Source organism: Nematolebias whitei, chromosome 10 (assembly GCF_014905685.2).
Source record: "Nematolebias whitei isolate Nwh7 chromosome 10, NemWhi1, whole genome shotgun sequence".
Classification (NCBI taxonomy): domain Eukaryota; kingdom Metazoa; phylum Chordata; class Actinopteri; order Cyprinodontiformes; family Rivulidae; genus Nematolebias; species Nematolebias whitei.
The window spans coordinates 3477522-3488476 of NC_056507.1; the positions used below are offsets into that span (position 1 = coordinate 3477522).

The 10955-nt window shown below is 40.5% G+C and overlaps 1 pseudogene; it reads left to right on the forward strand.

Annotated features, from left to right (window-relative positions):
- Positions 1–1775: 1775 nt before the first annotated feature.
- Positions 1776–3536, forward strand: LOC119415910 (annotated as a pseudogene).
- The last annotated feature ends 7419 nt before the right edge of the window (positions 3537–10955 follow it).

A 10955-nucleotide genomic window follows, 5' to 3' on the forward strand; every position in this document is an offset into this window, starting at 1 on the left:
GTATGGAATTTATACTGGTGGTAAAAATTTTGACGCTTCCTTAATATTTCAATCACGTATTCATTCAACCTTTATTTAAACCGATAAATCACATTGAGCCTCGAAGACTCATTTACAAGTGAGACCTGTTTGGACAGACAAAAATAATGGTTAACTGAACACATGAGTTGGAGGCGAAAAAATTTCCTATCAGACTTTTTTTTTTCCTGCCTGAGAAAAAAAAACCCTCTAATATTAAAAAAAAAACCACCTCGCACAAACAGCACATAGTGACAGACATTCTGCAAACGGAGGAGACGAGAGCGGTCAGCAATGTTCATAGATGCTCTCGAGGTCACTGTAAGAGTTCTGATAAGGATGGAATAATCAGTCGATGTCCTCCAGAAAGATCCATAAACATTTTCAAGGTATGTCGAGGAATGGCCAAGAATAACGTCTAAGAATCCAAGAGTCCTGAAATGATGACAAAGTTTATTCAGCTGGTTCCATCTGGTTATCATATGGAAATCCCTCAGGGAGTGGGTGGTGAGCGTCAGCTCACATGTTCTCCAGGTGAATTCGGATAAGATGGCCTTCAAGGTCAGCCAAGGGAGCCAAATTCAGATAAACACACAGTTGTTTTGGGGACAGGCAGAACTTAATGACATCTACAGTACCTTGAGTTTGTGTTGGTCGACTCTTTTCCGAAATGTCCAAAATACATGGCCACACCGATGGAACGTGACTGAGTAAAACCCTCAAGATCTGATCCATTCAGCCCAAAGCATTTGAGTCCAGATACTCGAGACACGAACCAAGCCATCATAAAGGCAAGCAGCGTGATCGGGTCCAAATTTGCTGCAGACGACTTCCTTGATTGTAGATAAAACCAGCAACCAGCCGAATCCAAAAAAAGCAGGAACCAGTTATCGTAAATCCAATTAAATATGCGTCCTTAAAATCCACAGATGGCAGCAGAGATAGACGCATCATCAAGTCTTCCAGTCGATGAGATATCTAGCTGTGTGCCAAAATGGCAAATCGGCTCGCCTAAAGCCTGTCTTCTCTTGAAGAAATGTTGTAAATTGAGTTGAGGGGCCAACTGATCAAAACAAGTCCATAATTATGGTTCGGAAGATATGCAAGAGAGGCTCACAAGCAGTTTCACAGACAGACAGAGCAGCAAAGCAAAAAGGAGAGGGAGGGGAGAAGCATCCGATCTCTGCGAGAGCAAGCACGTTGGTGCTTTGACTCGAATTAGTGTGAATTTCAATGTAATAGAATAAATAGCTTTGAGATTACATTTTTATTTATTTTGTTTGTAGTTTCACTCTGTTGTACAGTGGGAGGCAACCGTGGGGCAGTACAACATGAAGTAAATGGTAATTGGACTGTACTTAGAGTATCTTGATTAGATAGAAAAGTGCTATATACTGTAAGTGCTTTACAACACAATCTGTGCACTCATTTACCTCCACACACATTCATACAGCACTCTACTACATATGTATAAATCTAATAGAAAAAATATTTTTATAGAGATTAATTAGTACTTTAGATCACATTAATACATGGATAAGACACAGAGGCAATGCGGGGTTTAGTGTCTTGCCCAGGGACACTTTTACATGTGCCTGCGTAGTGGTAGAACCAACACCCCCCCCCCCCCCCCAACTCTCCCATTGGAGAATGACTGCTCTAACCACTCTGCTGCAGCTGCATCTTGGTGGGCACCTACTGTAAAGTGCACTGCTCTCTGAATGAGCTTATGGTAATAAATGTGCACCACTGGCTAAATGTCGCTGTCGTCCCCCATTGCGTTTGTGAGTGCAGACGTGCCCAAAGTAGCAGCCACCATGCCCTCATTTTTCCCTGCTGCACATCTGTCAAACGCCATTCTTTTGCTGTTGTCAGCCTGGTACTCCTGATGTCATTGGGCCCCGCGCAGTCCTCTCAAGGCGACAAGGAGCCAGTTTATCGGGACTGTGTGAAGCTGTGTCTGGACAAACTGCACAGGAGCTTGACTGCAGGGCTTTGGAGGCCACCCAGCTGCAGTACATGGCGCTGACAGGTTGGATGTGTCAAGATGACCGTCAATATCAGTGCATATGGATCACCATGGACCTTTACCAGGAAGAGGGTTACAGAGTCCATCAGTTCCATGACAAGTGGCCGTTTGTTCGTCCCCTGTGTTTTGAAGAACCAGCATCTGTGCCCAATGGCTTGCCTTCTCATGCTGCTGTGATACCAGAGTACAGTGCCCAGAGCCCCATGTACCACACCATCAATGCCTACTCTCTGCTATCTCTGAATGTGTGGTTCTGATCCAGTGTTTCACACCCAGGACACCTATCATTAAGAAAGTGGACTATTTCTGTGCAACAGCAGTCATTCTTTATTCAGTCTACCAGTGCTGTGTCAAAAGTTTGGGTCTGAGGCAACCTGAGCTATCCAGCATGGTGAGAGTTTTCCTCATTTTGATCTTTACTTACATTTGTCCTACTTAACCTTACAGTGGCTACAACATGGCTGCCAATGTTACCATCGGCATGGTGAACCTCTGGCGGCTGTGATGGTGCTGGCAGAACCAGCAGATGTGCCCATGTTGATGGAGGTGTGGCCTGGTGGTGATGCTGCTTCACGGCCTGGCAATTCTGGAGCTGCAACCAGGGGTAATTTTGAATTTGATGTCAGAAACATCTTTCAGTAGTTGGAACAACTGTGACTGAAAATCAAAATAAATAAAAAGATGAGTGGATTAGGCAAGCTAAGTTTGCTGTGTCTAAATATAAAGATACACCTAAGATAGAACAAACGTGTAATGGAGAATATTTTGTGAACCTATGCAGAAATTTCAAAGTTCATGCTCAAAAATCCAGGTTAAAAAAAACAGTCCAACAAAGTTCAATCAGGCCATATGGACATTTTTTTGTTGTCGAGACATTTTGTTCTTCATCCAATGGACTTAGTTTTTTTAATTGATCATGAACTTTAATGTTTTCAATCACTTTGGCTATAGCTGCCTCAAAAGGAGTTGACGGGGGAGAGAGTGGACTCCAGAAATCATCTTATCACCAACAAACTGGTTAGTCCACTATGTGAGTGTGCTGTTTGTGGGACTAAGTTTGTTGTGGCTCCTCGGACTGATGAAGTCCTTTGGATGAAGGACGAAAAGTCTAAAAAAAACCCTCCGAAACCATCCAGATGAGGTGACTGAACTTTGCAGAAACTAACTAGTACGCCAGTGTGTATATTTGCAAGACCAGTGAAGGCTTTACCTACTCATGGAAAAAGTGGAAAAGGGGAAAAAATATATTCAATCTATCCTCATATATATTTACTAGTAGTGGGGCAAAATAAGATTAAAGACCACAGTAAACGTTGTGCTGTAAGTCCAGATCAATTTGTCCCTCGTATGTACCCATATCGTTTGAACACAAATGTTGTCTGTCACAAGTATCTCTGTCCTGACCTCAGACCACGGGATAGCCACCTCGGCCTACTTGGTGGTGGTGGTGGTGGTGGCATCATCAGTGGAGCAATGGTTGGGCATTTAGGGCTGGAGCCCTATTCAAAATCAGGCATTAGGCTCCTAAAATAATAAATTTATATTTGTCCCTAAAATACATGAACAGGTTAGGTTAGTGGATTGTTTTTGTTTAATGTATTTTTTACAAAAAGCAGCTTCAGTACATCTGCACTGTCCAAGGGTCTCGACTGGCATGTGTTTAATGTACACAACATGACTGAGCGGTCAGTCAGAGAGTCAGGGATTATTGTCGTTCCACCACATGTACCACATAATATAATATACACAGGGTCCCAGTTACATCCAACAATAAAATGTAAAAGAAAAACAGTAATAAGATCCAAGATATGAACTAAGAAAACAACTAAAAATACAATAAGCGCTAATAGCATAAAAACAATACGTCGAACAGCAGCACAAACATGAATCTGTGTGAGCAGAAGAGCACGAATGAACACATCAACATTGAAACAGATCAGCAGCAACATGATGTGATTTTTCACAGTGATTATTCTGGTCAGATGTTCATGAGTGTAACAGCCTCAGGGTAGAAGCTGTTCCTCAGTCTAGTGGTTCTACACTTAATGCTCCTCAACCTCCTTCCTGAGGGGAGTGGGGCAAAATAAGTGTGTGTGCTGGGTGAGTGAGGTCCTTCATGATGCAGGTGGCCCTCTTCCTGCATCTGGAGGTGTAGATGTCTGTGATGGTGGGGAGACTGACTCCAACATCTTCTGTGCAGCCTTCACCACTCTCTGCAGAGCTTTTCTTTCTGCAGCTGTGCAGCCTCCATGCCACACGTTGATGCTGGAGCACAGGATGCTCTCCACTGCACACCTGTAGAAGGAGGTGAGGACTGAGCTTCCCAGACCAGCTCGTCTCAGCCGTCTAAAGAAGTAGAGTCAAATTGTACAACATTATATTGAACAATCTACAGTACATCGATTTGACTCATCACTGTGTCATGGAGGTGATAGTTTTTGACTTGGTTGCATAGAACTGGTGCCTCTGCATGCAGCTGGGTCAGTTGAAAAGACACAAAATGTAAAGACAACATGTTTATGGTAAATAAAAATACTGGTTATAAAATAAGCACAGCTTCAGTGCGGCAACCTTTTGCAAGCTAGTATGAAATGCCTGAAGCTGTGTACAAGACAAAAACCTCTTGCTACGAAGATGGAGAATGGTTCAGCCAATGGACGCAATGAACAGCACCTGGTGGTGTCATAGAAAGATTATATCTTAAACAGGAATAGGAGTTTGGTTAGTGTTGTTCTTTCTGTTAGATATGAATGAAATGCATTATTTTTTAAAGTCATAATAGTGGTACTGGGAGAGTGATGGTGCCTTTTATAAAAAGGTGAAACTCACTGTCTTATTCCCTTGCTTGTAGTTTATCTGAAACAGATTCTTATTTCCATTCATGCGGTTGAAGCTAATAATCCAATTACAGAGTGTGTAGCTTTTCTTTATCCATCTTGAACTCGTATTCCCCTCCCTCTAATGGACAGTCATATGGAAATACAGAAAGAGGCGATCAAATCTTTTATTAGTGGCAGGTTTTTGCTCTCCACTGGGAAATGTTGTTCTTGCTGTCAAAGCCATCCCTCTTGCCCAGACTTATATCTGTGAAGACAGCTCCCAATTAAACACAGCAGCCAAAGACACATATCAAAATAATGCATTGCCAAGAACGGGCTGAAAATGAGAGAGTCGCAGCACAATCCTTCATTTCTTCTTGTGATGTGAGCAGACTGAAGCAGGGGTAGCTCCACAGCTGAAGCAACCAAAGACAATTAGCTACAGCAACAGATGTGTGGACTTTTCTATAGATTCTGTATAAAGCACGTCTGAAATTTTACTACAGAGATTTAATTATCACCAAAACCAAGAACATGTACATGTAAGTGGCATGACGTTGCATCCTCTTGTAAAAAATATATCAATAAGGTCTCACAAGGAGCTTGTCTTTGGAGCATAGCCATTTTTCAGATTTCTTTTTTCATTAGCATCAAAACTCGAGTCCTCAAGCGTCGCTGTTTCATGAGTAAATAAATGCTTAATGTCTAAATGCAGCACAGTGCAGCTTTGTTCATTCTGAGCTAGGCTCTGTTGTTTCAGTTTGTGCTCAGGGGTAAAGGAAACCATGAAAAGACGACACAGAAAAAGGCAATAAAAGAACTTGGAAACCTTCCTAATATGATATTTAATCCATTTTGTTTAATCAAGAGCTGGTTTCTAATTCTGAAGTTGTAATTGGAATCCATATTGCATACACCGATAGCTGAGGCAGAAAAACTAAAAAATATAAAACTATGTGGAACAAACTGTAGACAAATATGAATGTGAAAAACTCTCTACATTAGTTTCAAAAATATGCTTTCATGCTTATAAAACACACTGGGACAAAAGTACACTGAACTTTACGTTTTGACCTGAGAAGTCTTGCACCAGCACCATGGCACTGTGACGACTCCAACAGGGATTACAAAGCATTTAAATATGTTCTCACTTCACTTCTGACATAAACTGTGCAGGTCTTGAAGTAGAGGGCTTATACAGAGATGTACTCGTATGAGCACAATTTAAGGTGTTTAAGTTGGGTTCCACATATTACTACTCAGGACATCAAATAGAAAAATCTGAATAAATCCACAAGTTAACATAGCTGCACTCTTGATTGTGAGCTAAATTTCCTTGCAGAACTGACCTCAGACCCCCGTTTCTCCAAGTTACCAGTGGGAAGACATGAAAATAGTTAATTGAATTTTGCATAAAAATTTTGAACAAGGCAGTTTACAATCAAAAGCTGAATAAAGATACTGAAGGCACATATTAAATTGCTAACAGCAGTCCTAAATGACATGCCCTGTGGCAGAGATCTTTGATTGGAAGTCCTCGTGCCATATTTGACCTGCAAGATCATTCCTTCTTTTTGTATTTTTATGGCGGTTGGCAAAAAACTTTAAGGTGCATTACCGCCACCTTCTGGATTGGAGTATGGACCAGATGCTATACCACTCTATCATTTTATAAGTTATATCCTTTCTAAATTACCTATTCTTCTCAAATATCTAAATATGCTAGTAAAAATTGTATCCCCTGATGATCTTTGCAGCAATTCCTTTATCTGTAACTTACTTTTATTTTACTCACTAACTAATAACTCTCTTTCCTTTGTATATTTATTGCATTCTAAGAAAATATGTTTTATTGTTTCCAATTGTCCACAATGATCACAACAGCCTGTAACATATTTATTGATTATTTTCAGTGTGCTGTTTAATCCCGTGTGACCAAATCTCATCCTCGAAATAATATCTTCTTTTTTTGTTCTATTACAAGATCATTCCAACAGGCACATGAAATATTAAATCATATGCTAATTATGCATAATTTGGTAAAGTCAGTGGTAGCCAGCCCTGCATATTTTAGCTGTTTCGTTGCTCCAACACACCTGTTTCAAATTAGTTAATTACAGCAACAGCATGTCCAGTTCTACCATGTTTGTTTAAATCTGATGTGTTGATATGGAGAAACATCTCAAACCAGCCAGTGACAGATGTGAATCTCAAGAGAGCAGACGTATAATAAGATGGATCTAGGTTGTTGAGAGCTTTGTAGGGTAGAAGTAGGATTTGGAATTCAATTCTGGATTTGACAGGGAGCCGATGGAGAGAAACTAAAACTGGAGAGATGTGATCTCTCCCAGTAACTCCAGTTAAGACTCTGGCAGCAGCATTTTGGACCAACTGAAGACTTTTTAAAGAAGTATTCGGACACCCAGATAATAAACCATTGCAATAAGTGCAGACATGAAATCAAACAAACCTTTAAATCAAACGCGGTGTCCACTCGCAGCTGCCCATCGTCACACTGATTGAACACACCTGACGCTAATTTCACCTTCAAATCAACTGATAATCCGAGAAGTTCACATACTTTTACCACTCATAAATATGTCATATTGGATCATTTTCCTCAAAAAAATACATGACAAAGTATAATACTTCTGTCTCATTTGTTTAACTGGGTTCTCTTTATCTACTTTTAGGACTTGTGTGAAAATCTGATGATGTTTTAGGTCAAATTTAAGCTGAAAGAAAAAAAGAAACTCTAAAGGGTTCCCAAACGTTCAAGTACTGTTGCCCATCACCGAGGGGTGCGCATTTCTAAAGCTTCACAAAAACGCTAAAAAGGATGAAAACATCCTTGAACAAGATTAAATGAATCTCTATGTAGGTATAATAGTTAACACTGCATCTTGTTTCATTGCTGTTTCCCCCTGGTGTCCGTAGCTTCTTTCCTTTCCCAGTACTTCCAGTGTGCTACAGTGTTCTGTTACTTTGTGCTTCTCATGACACATTGTTAGTAGTTTACTCTTTTCCCAACATGATCGTATGTGCTGGCTGCTTTATTTTCTGCCCTCTGTGATTATATTCTCAATTTGTTTCACTTGTTTTCCATTATCTATCAGTCTCTTATGAATTGGAGAATCATGTTTTTTCATTGTCCGTTTGGCCCAACTCCAATTTGGCCTTTGCAGCCGCCTCCTCCCCACTTCCCCTTCGTTTCCTTGGAGGATCCAACAAGTTAAGTGTCATTCAAAACCAATTAGGGTGTAGTGGCTGTAAATTATAAAGCCCTCTAATACAGAGTCTGTAATGAAACAAGATGAACCAGTTGTTGCTAGGGCATTGCCAATTTGTGTCCAGAGTGAAGGAAACGCCTCTGATCAACATCTGCATAAAGATTTCAGAAGATCAACCTGTAGAACAAAATAAAATCACTGCTCTAAAGATTTATAAATTAATCAGTGAAAGTGATGTCTACTGTATTCTTGTTTTATTGCATATATTTTAAATATTGTAGATATCCCTGATGCATGCTCAATAATCCAGGTAGATAAATCTAAAAAGGTTGAGTCGAGTCCTCTGGACAGATTCTTGATGAAACGTTTCATCTTTAATCCAGAAGACTTCTTCAGTCTGAGGAGCTGCAACAAACTCAGTCTTATAAATAGCACCTTCTTATAGTAGATCAACCAGTTTGCTGGCGACTTCCAAAACTTTTTGTTCACATGATCAAGGAGGACCGTCAGCCTAACAACTGAGCGTTAGAGCCCTGATGGTCGCTGTTGGAAATAATAACATTTGATGATAAACTGTGGAAAACATAATAATGGGTTGGTAAATATAACGTTTAATTATGAATTATGACAACTGGATCCTATAAAGATGACTAGAAGATCTGTCAGATGTGTAAACTAGGCCACAAGCTGATAATATTTTTAGTGACTGCTAACTTTAAAATCAACCATGACACTATGATGTTTTGTTGTTTTCTCATTAAAAGGAACAATTTTCCCACTGACAACACAAACGGTTCCTGTTCAGTTAAATAAGATTTAACTATAAAGTTCAACTTTAGTTTACATCATTTCAATATGTGTGGGGATTATAATATAAGTAATGAGGAGTAGCTTAATAGGTCAGAACGACTTTAGTGAGACTTGATGATGTAACAGGTCGCCGAGGGAATAATCAGAATGTCACAGTCTTTGTAAGATTATGTAAGACTGGTGCTTGTAGTGTGTCAGTGGAAAGAGAGGACAGCTAATGTGTGCCTGGTTGATTGGACTGAGACTTCAGAGTCTGTAAGGTGTTCACTGGATAGGATTTGAAAACAGGAAATGTTGCGGGGTGGATAAACAGAGTCTACGCATGTGGGAACAGACTAGATACACATCAGAATTGTACAGAGGGCCCCTGAATGCAGATAGTATAAAACCAGTTCTCTCTTGTTCACACATTTTGAAGTCTGTAAAAATAAAAATGTTGTTTAACTCGGACATAAACGTGTGTTCCTTCCGAGCAAACGATCCGGGCAGGGGAGAGGAGAAGAGATCGTCGTTTCCCCTAACATCGCTTGCTATTCACAGAGGGCTGAGTGATACCAGCAATAACAACATTGTAAGAGGTACATTTCTTTCTCTGGTTTCTCCTTTCATTGTTGGGCAGAGCTAGTGCCCATCTCTAGCAGTGTGCAAGAGGCGGGATACACCCTGGGCAGGTCGTAAGTTCATCAAAGAGCCACAAATAACCATACACACTCACTCACTCTTAGACAGTTTGAGGTCCTCACCCGTGGTCCTTGTGCCACTGTCTTGCAAGTTTTATCCGTTTCGCTGCTTCACACGCCTGATTCAAATACCTGAATTACCCACTCAGAATTTCTTCAAGTTTGCCAGAATCCTGTCAACGACTCATTCATTTCAGTCAGGTGGGTTGAAGCAGGGAAACATCCAAAACATTCATGACAATGTGCCACAAGAATCAGAGTTGGGGACCTCTGGTTTAAAGTCATCGCTGAACCTAATATCCATGTCGGAGGAAACTGGAGTACCCGGAGAAAACCCAGGCATGCACAGGAAGAACACGTACTTCATGCGAAGAGGCCCCAGGATGAGAAGCAATACTGTAACCCCTTCACTTCCAGTCAACAACTAACTATTGTTCTGCTCTTTAGGTCCAACATTATGATAAAAAAAAAAAAAACTTTGTTTCTTCCCAGAACAGAAAGTACATCTTTCTGCATATGAGCAGAATCTACACGTTTTGTTTGTAGCCATTTCAAAATTTGATATTTACAATTCTTTATGAAGACATTTAAGTATTTTATAACATGTGGGGGTATTCTTTGTAATATTTGAGTAATAAAAGGTGTCACATCAAACCGGGGCATTTGGAAAAAGGTTTAATTTGTGTTGAGAAGAAGATAGACTCTGTGCATCATGCAGCAGGTGATGGATGGGAGTATAAATAGCAGCAGATGCTGACAGAAAGCTCATATCCCCATCGCAGAAAGGACTTCCCAAAGCTTTGGGTGTGTTTGTGCCCTGCCCTTTAATGAAGAGATGCTCTGTTGCCTCAAGTCTGACTCCAGATGAAGTTACTGTACATTTCACAGCAGAGCAGAAACAGTCAGATGGGAGTTATCTACTAACCAGCAGTTTTCTTTTTAAATGTTGTTTTTTGGATGTTTTTTTTTTTTTTTTTTTTGTACTATTCCTGTTCAGATTCAGCAGTTGCCTTTATTAATACTCCTCCGTAGCTTCTGCAGAAGCATCACCTTCATCACTGGTTTGTTTTCCACCGTCACATGCACAGTCCTGTGAGAATCTGTGATCAGTCTTAGATTTTTTTCTTTAGATCCCCGTGTCCTGCCTTCCCCAGTGTTTCTTCCTTCATGTTGCCAGCTCCTGCTTCACCTGTTCCAAACCTCTATCATCCAGGTGTTCATCAATATTTCTCGTTAGTGTCCCTTTAAGTTCAGCGTCTGTGCGTTTCCTGGTTTCTCGTGGATTGTGCTTCCCCAAACCGTTCATGTTCTGTTCGTCTGCGTCTCCTCGTGATCACCGTTTATTCATTTTTATTTAACCTTTAATTAT